The sequence below is a fragment of the Molothrus ater genome, chromosome 6 (genome assembly GCF_012460135.2).
Source record: "Molothrus ater isolate BHLD 08-10-18 breed brown headed cowbird chromosome 6, BPBGC_Mater_1.1, whole genome shotgun sequence".
NCBI lineage: Eukaryota > Metazoa > Chordata > Aves > Passeriformes > Icteridae > Molothrus > Molothrus ater.
The window spans coordinates 59,353,429-59,362,050 of NC_050483.2; the positions used below are offsets into that span (position 1 = coordinate 59,353,429).

Below are 8,622 nucleotides of genomic sequence, written 5' to 3' on the forward strand. Positions count from 1 at the left end.
CCCATCCCCTGCAGCAAGGGCTTAGCCATTTATTAAAAAGGAATCAAAACACTGTAAAAGGCTTCCAGTTAAGATTTCAAGAGGAAAAAAAAAAAAACCAAAAACATTAACACCGGTAGAACCAGAGTCACATTAGGAATTCTTCTGAGCGCCGAAGAACAAGCAGCTCAAACGCAAGCAGGATGTCATTTGTCCCAATGATGCTGATCAAATGGCTCAAAAGGAGGACAGAATTAGATAAATTCTTTTTTTTTTTACTCAGTCATTTTGCTGTCTCCACACCCAGAAGTAACAGCATTCACAACCTACAGGCATTTAGACTTTGGACTTTTAAGACAACTACCTACCTCCACGCTTGTCTTTTAGGGGGGTTTTTTTGGCTCTTCTCTAGGGGTGACAGACAATTATAATGGCCAATTATGTAAAACCTTTCATCCGAGAAAACACGAAGCACTACGCAAACACTCATTAAGACTCTCGGCTGGAGCCTGCGCCGCACGTTCGCCTGTTCCACAGCTCCCCTGGATATCTCCAGCCACCAAACCTGGATGCCGAGCGCTGTGGCACGGCCAGGACAGCGCCAGCAGGGCAGGGCCAGCCCTGGAGTACTTACACGGCCTCGCAGGCGGCTTTTACAGCCCGCAACACGCTCCGGGCTGCTGGGGATGAGCTTTACAGCCCCATCCAAGCCGGTTATTTAAAAACAGAGCAGAGACGCACGCGGCTGCTGGGCGTTGTACGAAAGCACCTCGCAGGACGAGCCTTAGACCCACTTGTCCGGCTGACCCAAGCAGATTTTTCCAACTGGGAGCCGCATGGCACAAGTCAATAATCTCGGTTTACTGAAGAAATTAAAAGCTACGCTTATTGTTTTCGAGTAAGGCCTTGGAGGAAGTAATTCCGAGAAGAAATCAATTCCACTGTAATTGTACTTTTAACCTTTCCTTAGGTTCTTACGCCATCCCCACGTGAAGGCGTCATTCAAGAATTATCACAATATCTAATAACCATTACAGCTCTTTTCGGATCACTGTTTATATTTAGCGAGTTCACAACCCCTCCCTTCTGAAGGGCGGCTGATCGATGGATGAACCACGGGGGAAGCCGTACAGAAAAAACACCACCGGGAAAGTGACCGCGACTCAGGAGATCAAAATTTGGGGGGAAAACACGCGGTTTTAGAGGGGGGTTGCTTTTAAAAGAAGATCCGCGAAAAGTCTGACCGGCAGAAAACAGGGGGGGCTCGGTCCACCCAGCCACGCGTGGGACGGGCGCGTTACGCAACCGCGGGGAGCGGGGATGCTCCGCGCCCCGCACGGTGAGCGGGGCTGCGGGGGACACGGCACCGCTCCCGGGCTGCCGCTGCCCGAGCCGCCGGGCCGGGAGAGCCGGGGAAGGAGCACCACAAAACCGCCGGGGAGGCCGGGAGCGGGGCGCTGGGGGAGCACCGCGGACAGAATAAAGCGAGCGGGTAAAATAAAGCCGGGCAGAGCGCGGTGCCCTCGGCGCGGCCCCGTCCTGCGGGCGGCAGCGGCCCCTCGGCGGCCCCGCAGCCGCCATGGCCGGCGGAGCGCGGGCGCTGCGGGCGGGCCCCGCTCGCCGCTCGCCGCCCACCTGCCCGCACCGCGCCGAACCCAGCGCCCACCCACCCGTGCCGCGCCCGCGGGAGCCTACCGGGAGCGGGGCCGGAGGACGGGCCGTGGCGGAGCCGCCAGGCTCGGCTCGGCTCGGCTCGGCTCGGCTCGGCTCGGCCGGATCCCCCCTGCGCCCGGCGGCGGCGGGAGGAGCCGGGCGGCCGCGCCAATCCGGGGCGGAGCGGGGCGGGACGCGGAGCCGCCCCCGCGCCGCGCCAGGCACCGGCCGCCCCGCCGCGCCAGGCACCGGGGGCTCGGCTCGGGGCGCTTCCCGGCTCCTCGCTCCTCGCCAGTGCCTGTTCGAGGCCAGCGGGTTCCAAGGCAGCCCCCGGCGCTGGCGACCCCGTGGTTCCCCGCTCTCCCCGGTGTGCCGGGCTTGCAGCTCACCGAGAGGTTTAGCGACCAACGTGGCACTGGAAGCCACGGAGGTGCCAGTTCCCAGCCCGCTGCGGGGACACCGGCAACTTAGCAGTGAATTTAGTCTGGGCTAAAAATCTGTAAGGCCCTGTATAGGAGGCCAAAAAGTCGCTCGAAAAAGCTCCTGGCTTTGAAACCTACTGAACTCCCGACTGCAGGGCCAGAAGTATCACAGAATCAATTAGGTTGGAAATGACCTCTGAGATCATCGAGTCCAACCCATGACAGAACACCATTCTGTCAACCAGATCATGGCACTGAGTGCCACGTCTAGTTTTTCCTCAAACACCTCCAGGGATGGTGACTCCACCATCTCCCTGGGCAGAAGAGCTGCAGGGAGGTCACTGGGAGTGTCCCTCCCTGCTGGAACCCCACCAGCGTGGTGCCAGCCTTGCCAGCTTGTTTTGCCACCGTTTCCTCCCCGGCACAATCACCAAATACCATTTGCTGTCATCTGTCCTTGGCAGAGGCAAACAAGAGCTGTTGTTCCTGCTGTAGATGTATCCACAGCAGTGGTTTGTCATGCAAGTGTCACCCCAGCCATCTTCCCTGTGCAGTGCTCTAGAAGTCTCAGCCTGCAGAGAGAAAGAGAAGGACACTGGAGAAATCCTCTGAAACAAAAGGTATTGACAAGAAGAGAGAAACACAAAGAGAAGGCATTGAGAAAAGGGGAATTAAGTGGTGGCATCAGATGGTAGTTTGAACCTGAAAGGGTTTCTACAAGGAGCTTCCCCTCTCCTTAAAAGACTTAGGCAAATCATTTCTAGTTAGATGATGGAAGCAGGCAGCAAACTGAAAAGGCCTGGCTTCTTTCCACCCCAGGGAACAGCAGGAAGCTGTTCAGAGGACGTTTTGTTTGGATATCAGTAAAAGGTTCTTCCCCCAGAGGGTGGTGGGGCACTGCCCAGGCTCCCCAGGGAATGGCCACAGCTCCAAGGCTGCCAGAGCTCCAGGAGTGTTTGGAACACACTCTCAGGCCCAGGGTGGGATTGTTGGGGTGTCTGTGCAGGGCCAGGAGTTCCACTGGATGAACCTTGTGGGTGCTTTTCCACTCAAGAAATTCTCTGACTCTGCCTTGATGCTGGAGGGCAGCACTAGTTACTCTCTGGTTGCACTACTGAGAGGAGGTCCTTGAGACTGTTTTCAAGCTAAAAAGCAGTGTAGGTGTGTCAGCACAGCACTGTGCCATGACAGCCCTGACCAGGGACAGAGCTAATTAGCCAAGGCCCAGGATCACATTTCCATGGTGCCTCGGGTGGCTGAGATGAACCTCCCAAAGTCTCTGCAGCCCCTGTTGACTGTGAAATACAAATCGAGGGTGGGAGGGAAGACAGAGGTGAGATGAGTTACTGAAGGTCAAACATTAGATGAGGACAGGACAGAAAACAGACCCTACTGTTCTCACCCGTCCAATACTTTCTCCTCTCAAGTGTAACAAACCACAGAACAACAACGGGATTTAGCTGCTGCTGACACAGTAGTTTCCTGTGTTCCAGGGGAAAATTCTGTATTTTGGTATAGGACCAAGTGCATATGGAAAAAAAAAACCTTTTTACTAGCATGGCCCCACAGTTGGGTGACATGCAGAGATGCAAGATATCCCCAGGTGACTTAAAGGGGAATGAAATATGTGCCCTGTCATATTAGGAAAGGCCTCACAAAGATATGGCCCCAATCTTTTGTTGTAAATTGATAAAGACAGTGAACTGCCATTTGCTGCTAAGTGACTTCTAATGATTAAACAACCTTTCTCCTCCCACCCCCTCGGGGCACTTAGTGATAATATAAGAAAGATTTTGCACATTGTTTAGCTTAAATGGCCATCTGGCCCTCCTGCATTTCAGTAGCCTTGAACATTAAAAAAAAAAAAAAATAGATAAAGAAAACAAGTCCTATCTTATCAGAGACCTGGAGAAGTTTAACTCTGTCAGAGCAAAGAGGATTAACCAAGCTCTTTTATTGTTTCCATCTTGATGAGCAGTCATATTCCTCACAGCTTGTGTTGTACTCCCTAAACCAAGAGAAGAAACTGTCCCTTACTGGCTGTATTCATTTTAACCATGAAGCACAACTCCAGCAGCTCCAGCAGCTTCCACTGGAGGTGTTCTGCCCCTGAGCAATGGAGACACAAAGGAGGCACATGCCAAAAAAAGATACAGGTTTTCTGCCAAAATTTAAAAAAAACAAAAAACAAAAAACAAAACAAAACAACAACAAAAAAAAAAAAAAAAAACAAACCAAACCAAAAAAAAAAAAAAAAACAAAAAAAACCCCACTGGAATTATTGTGCAAGTAGGGAAAAGGATGCTCTTTTCAGAGGAAAATGTAATGGTCTTGGCCTAACTCAGAAACCTACTTCCTACTGCTGAGACTTCATCTAATCCCACCCCACTAAGTGTTTATTCATCTGCTTTTGCTCAAGGAGATTAAAAAAAACCACAATTTCCCCAAAGCAACCCACTCAAAGTCTCTGGAAACAAAAAAAAGTTTGGTCTCAGCTTATGGTTGGCTTATGGTCGAATCCAGCATTTCTTCTGGGGTTGATTCCCACTCCCCTCTTTGCCTCTAGAAGAAAACTAAGAAGGGTTAAGTCTGTTTGCAAAGAAGTGTGATATCCTTAAGAACATGGCCTTGGGCTTTGAGGAAAGAAGCCAGCTGAGGATGCTTTCACCTGCAGTGCTGGAGCAGGTTTGTGAGTGACATCTGTAGCAGCAGGGAACATTTGGTGTAAACACCCCGTAAATAACAGAGGATGTACAGATATGCTGAGATAAAACCACTCAGGCTGTGTTCCCAAGTGCACTTTGCATGCTGACATTGCTAGTTTGCATTTTTGTGAAAGCTGGGAGCTTATAAATGTGCTACAACATCCAGCTTTTGGGTATCAGCTGCCAGAGTGCAATAGAATCTCCAGAGTCAGGTACCTGGTCCTTCTATTTATAGTCCAGAGAGAGACACTTCCCAAGGGCAAGTGGAAACTCCCACCTGGGAGCAGGGAGAAGGAAACAGCAAATGAGGGCTGTATTAGATCACTTTGTGTCATTGTTATAATTTCTGAAAAATCCCTTCACCGGGATTTTCTCCTGGGAAGCTGAGAAGCCTCAGCTTCTCCTGTGTTTGCTACTCCAAAATGTAGTCTGGGGATTGTTTATCCAAACATATGAACTGTTTTAACTTAATGACCAATCACCATCAGCTGTGTGTCACACTCTGAAGAGTCAGGCATGAATTTTTATTATTCATTCTTGTTAAGCCTTCTGTCTATATCCTTCTCTATTTAGTATAGATATAATGTAATATAATGTAATGTAATATAATATAATATAATATAATATAATATAATATAATATAATATAATATAATATAATATAATATAATATAATATAATATAATATAATATAATATAATATAATATATCAGTCTTCTAAGACCATAGAGTCAAATTCTCATCTCTCACCTCATCCTGGGAACCCCAGCAAACTCAACACCTTTGCAGAGCCAGTGGAGGTGTTTCCATCAGCTCAGGATCCCAGGCCCACGTTGGGGTTTAGGAGTTTGGCAGAGCTCTTTGAAGGACTGGAGCAATAACAATTTGTGTTGAACACCATGGGTGTCAAGGCTGTATTTGATGTTATATTTGTTGTATGTGCTGATCTGGGTGGTGGAGAAATAGCCAGGAAAGGGAAGACACTCTCCAGGCTCATCCAGGTGAGAGTCCAAACATCTCTCACCACCTGTTTGGACCATGACCTCCTCCCAGGAGGTGACAGGCTGAGGCACTGGGGGTGGCTTCCTCCCATCCCTGGTAAAAATGGGCTGCAGAGCAAACTAAACCACACAGAACAGAGCAAGAGGCTGAACTGTGTTCCCTAGCTGCTCAAAACCAGGAATTTCACTTCTATTTTCAGCTCCCACAATTTGTTCTGGTTTTTAACCAGCAACCACTTCAGGTGAAAAGCCTGAGCAGAAGTGGGAAGAGCAGCCAATGCATGAAAATGAATTTGCTGTTCAATCCCTGATTGAGAGGTTATCAATTGAATTTGGCAACCTGTGCCCTCTGCAGTGTCTTACTTTGCCTACAGAGGATTTTCTTTGTCTGCAGGCAAGTGGCTGTGGGGTACAGCTTTATAACTCCACTTACCTGTACTCTCACCAAAAACATGATCAGAAAATGTAATTATTTCAGGGCTAAATTTGAAGATAAATTTTTCCCTACACACTCCATATTGCACTTGACTTGTGCCAGGGTGGGGAGAATCACCTTCACAAAGAACAATATTCCATGTGAAGGAATGAAGAGCAGAAAGAGCAAGTTAGCAGATTGCCACAGAATGATCTCCTCAGTACCAAGTGTATGGGATAATGACAGTTATATTGCCAAGAAATAAAGAAATTCAAATTGGTTCTCAAAGCTCTATGGCTAAAGTGGGATATTATCATAAAATCATCAGGTCTGTATGAGAACAAGGAGTTTAACCTTTCAGGCATGGCTTGTTTATTTATCCCTTGTTTATTTCTATGAAATGGTAATATGTTTATTTCTCTTAGCACAATAAAATCAGTAGCAGTCAGGAATTTGGCTGGAAAAGACCTGATTTGAGTGTTTTATCTTAAGTGATATTGCAACACTTTAAAATCTTGGCACTATTCAAACACACTGAGGCCCTTGTGGTGACCTAAATACTGTCAGTGGAAGGTGTCTGTGCAGGCACTTTAAGGAAACCCATTCTGGCTGTAACCTACCTGGCTCAGGTGACACCTGCAGAGGTGCACAGCAAGCCCAGGGCAGGTACTCAGGTTCCTCAAGGGCCCACGGCTGTGTTATCACTCCTGGTGTTACTTGAGCTCCTGAGATTAAGCCCAGGCTGTAGCAAAGTTTCCCAAATCCTGTATGGACACCCATGAGAGTGGAAATGAGCAAAGGTGCCAGTCCAGATGCTTCAAGGAACAAATAAGTCCTGTTTCAGCATATTCAGGTATGCAGTAAGAAAAAAACCCCAATTTTTGGTTGAAATGACACTCCTAAGCTCACTTTCTCCCTAAAACTTGTGTTTCAGCATGGCTCACATCACTGGACTATATCCTGATATAAGGTGGAATTGCTGATGTCCTCAAATTCCATAGGAGAAAAAGTGGAGTAAAAAAAAAAATCAGCAAATGCCGAGGACTGCATTGGATTGGACTCTGTACACCCCACAGATCTGAGCTCCTGTGGTTCTGTTTAATTGGATCTTTTCCAAACCATCACTTTGGCAGCACTCAATAACCTCCATGCTGGTCTTTTATTATCTCTAGCAAATAAATGACTGTAGGATTAGGCTGGATGGTCAATATTTGTGGCCTTTGCTGTAACCTTTGTCAGTCTGTGCAGAAATGGGGGGACTTTTCCCCGACTGCTCCAATCTGGGATGCCCAGAGCCACTCATTCTGATCCTTGCCGTGGGGAACAGCTCTGTGCTCTTACTGTGGTGCTTAATCCATTTATTGCTGTCTTAAAATCGCCTTTATATACAAAATTACTGCTATATTTGTGTAATGCCAGAGGGGATCCCGCATTTCCAGGCTGCTCCCGCTGACCACGCTCCTGCTATTCAGCAGTTTCCCGTTTCCAAATACTTTTTTTTCTCTTTCCCCAAGCGTCGTCTCATTTTTGCAGTGCCACCAAGCGGATGGTTTCCCCGTCAGCATTTGAATTTCCCAAGTTACCGCTTAGAAGCAAACACAGAACTCTCCAGTAGCTGAGAATTGTGTTAAACGCAATTCACCCCAGCAAACAGCGGGGTTGGTGCGATGCGGGCATGGCAGGGAATAAAGGGTTGTTAATAAAAACCACTTTAATTATGTGTTTATGGTCCTTTCAGACGTGTGAAGACCCGGGCTCGGCTCCTCAGGAGGTGGCACAATGCGGGTGTTCAGGTGTGGACACAAACCTTGGGGGCTCCTCGGTTCAGGAGAGACGTGGAGCTCCTGCAGCGGATGCAGGGGAGGACGACAGCGGGACTGGAGCCCAGGAAAGGCTGAGGGAGCTGGGGCTGGACCCCTCAGAGGGGACCCGATCCTTGTCTGTCCCTGCCTGCAGGGAGGGCTCAGAGACAAACCAGGCTCTGCTCCAGGGGCCCAGCAATGGCACCAGAGCAACGAGCAGGAGGTGATGCCCACAAGTTCCACCTGAACGTGAGGAAGAACTTCTCTGTGCAGTGACTGAGCCCTGAGCAGAGACCAGAGAGGGTGTGGAGCCTCCCTCACTGGGGATATTTCAGAGCCATCTGGGCACAATCCTGTGCTCTGGGACGTCCTTGCTGCAGCAGGAAGATTGGACCAGATGAGCCACTGCCGTCCCTTCCAGCTCTGTCCGTTCTGGGATTCTGCGCGTGGTGGGAGGGCTCATCACTGTCCCTGAGTCGCGGTGGCAGTGAGGGCTTTGCAGACCCAAACCGAAGCCAGGTAACCCGCGGACACAGGCGCCCCTCAGGCACAGGCAACCCCCGCCGCCATCTTGGCGCCCCCACGGGACGCCAAGGGCAAGCCGCGCCCTCAGCGGCTTCACCTCCCTCACTCTGCCAGCCAATGA

The 8,622-nt window shown here is 49.5% G+C and overlaps 1 protein-coding gene across 7 annotated transcripts in view; it reads right to left on the minus strand.

The window, feature by feature from the left end:
• The window catches only part of FBXO34 (F-box protein 34), a 39,348-nt gene extending 37,572 nt beyond the window's left edge, over positions 1-1,776 (minus strand). For all 7 annotated transcript variants that reach the window (XM_036385149.2, XM_036385148.2, XM_036385146.2 and 4 more), the window contains exon 1: positions 1,675-1,776. The gene's annotated coding sequence lies outside the window, so the exon portion shown is untranslated. The remainder of the gene's footprint in view (positions 1-1,674) is intronic.
• Positions 1,777-8,622: the final 6,846 nt, after the last annotated feature.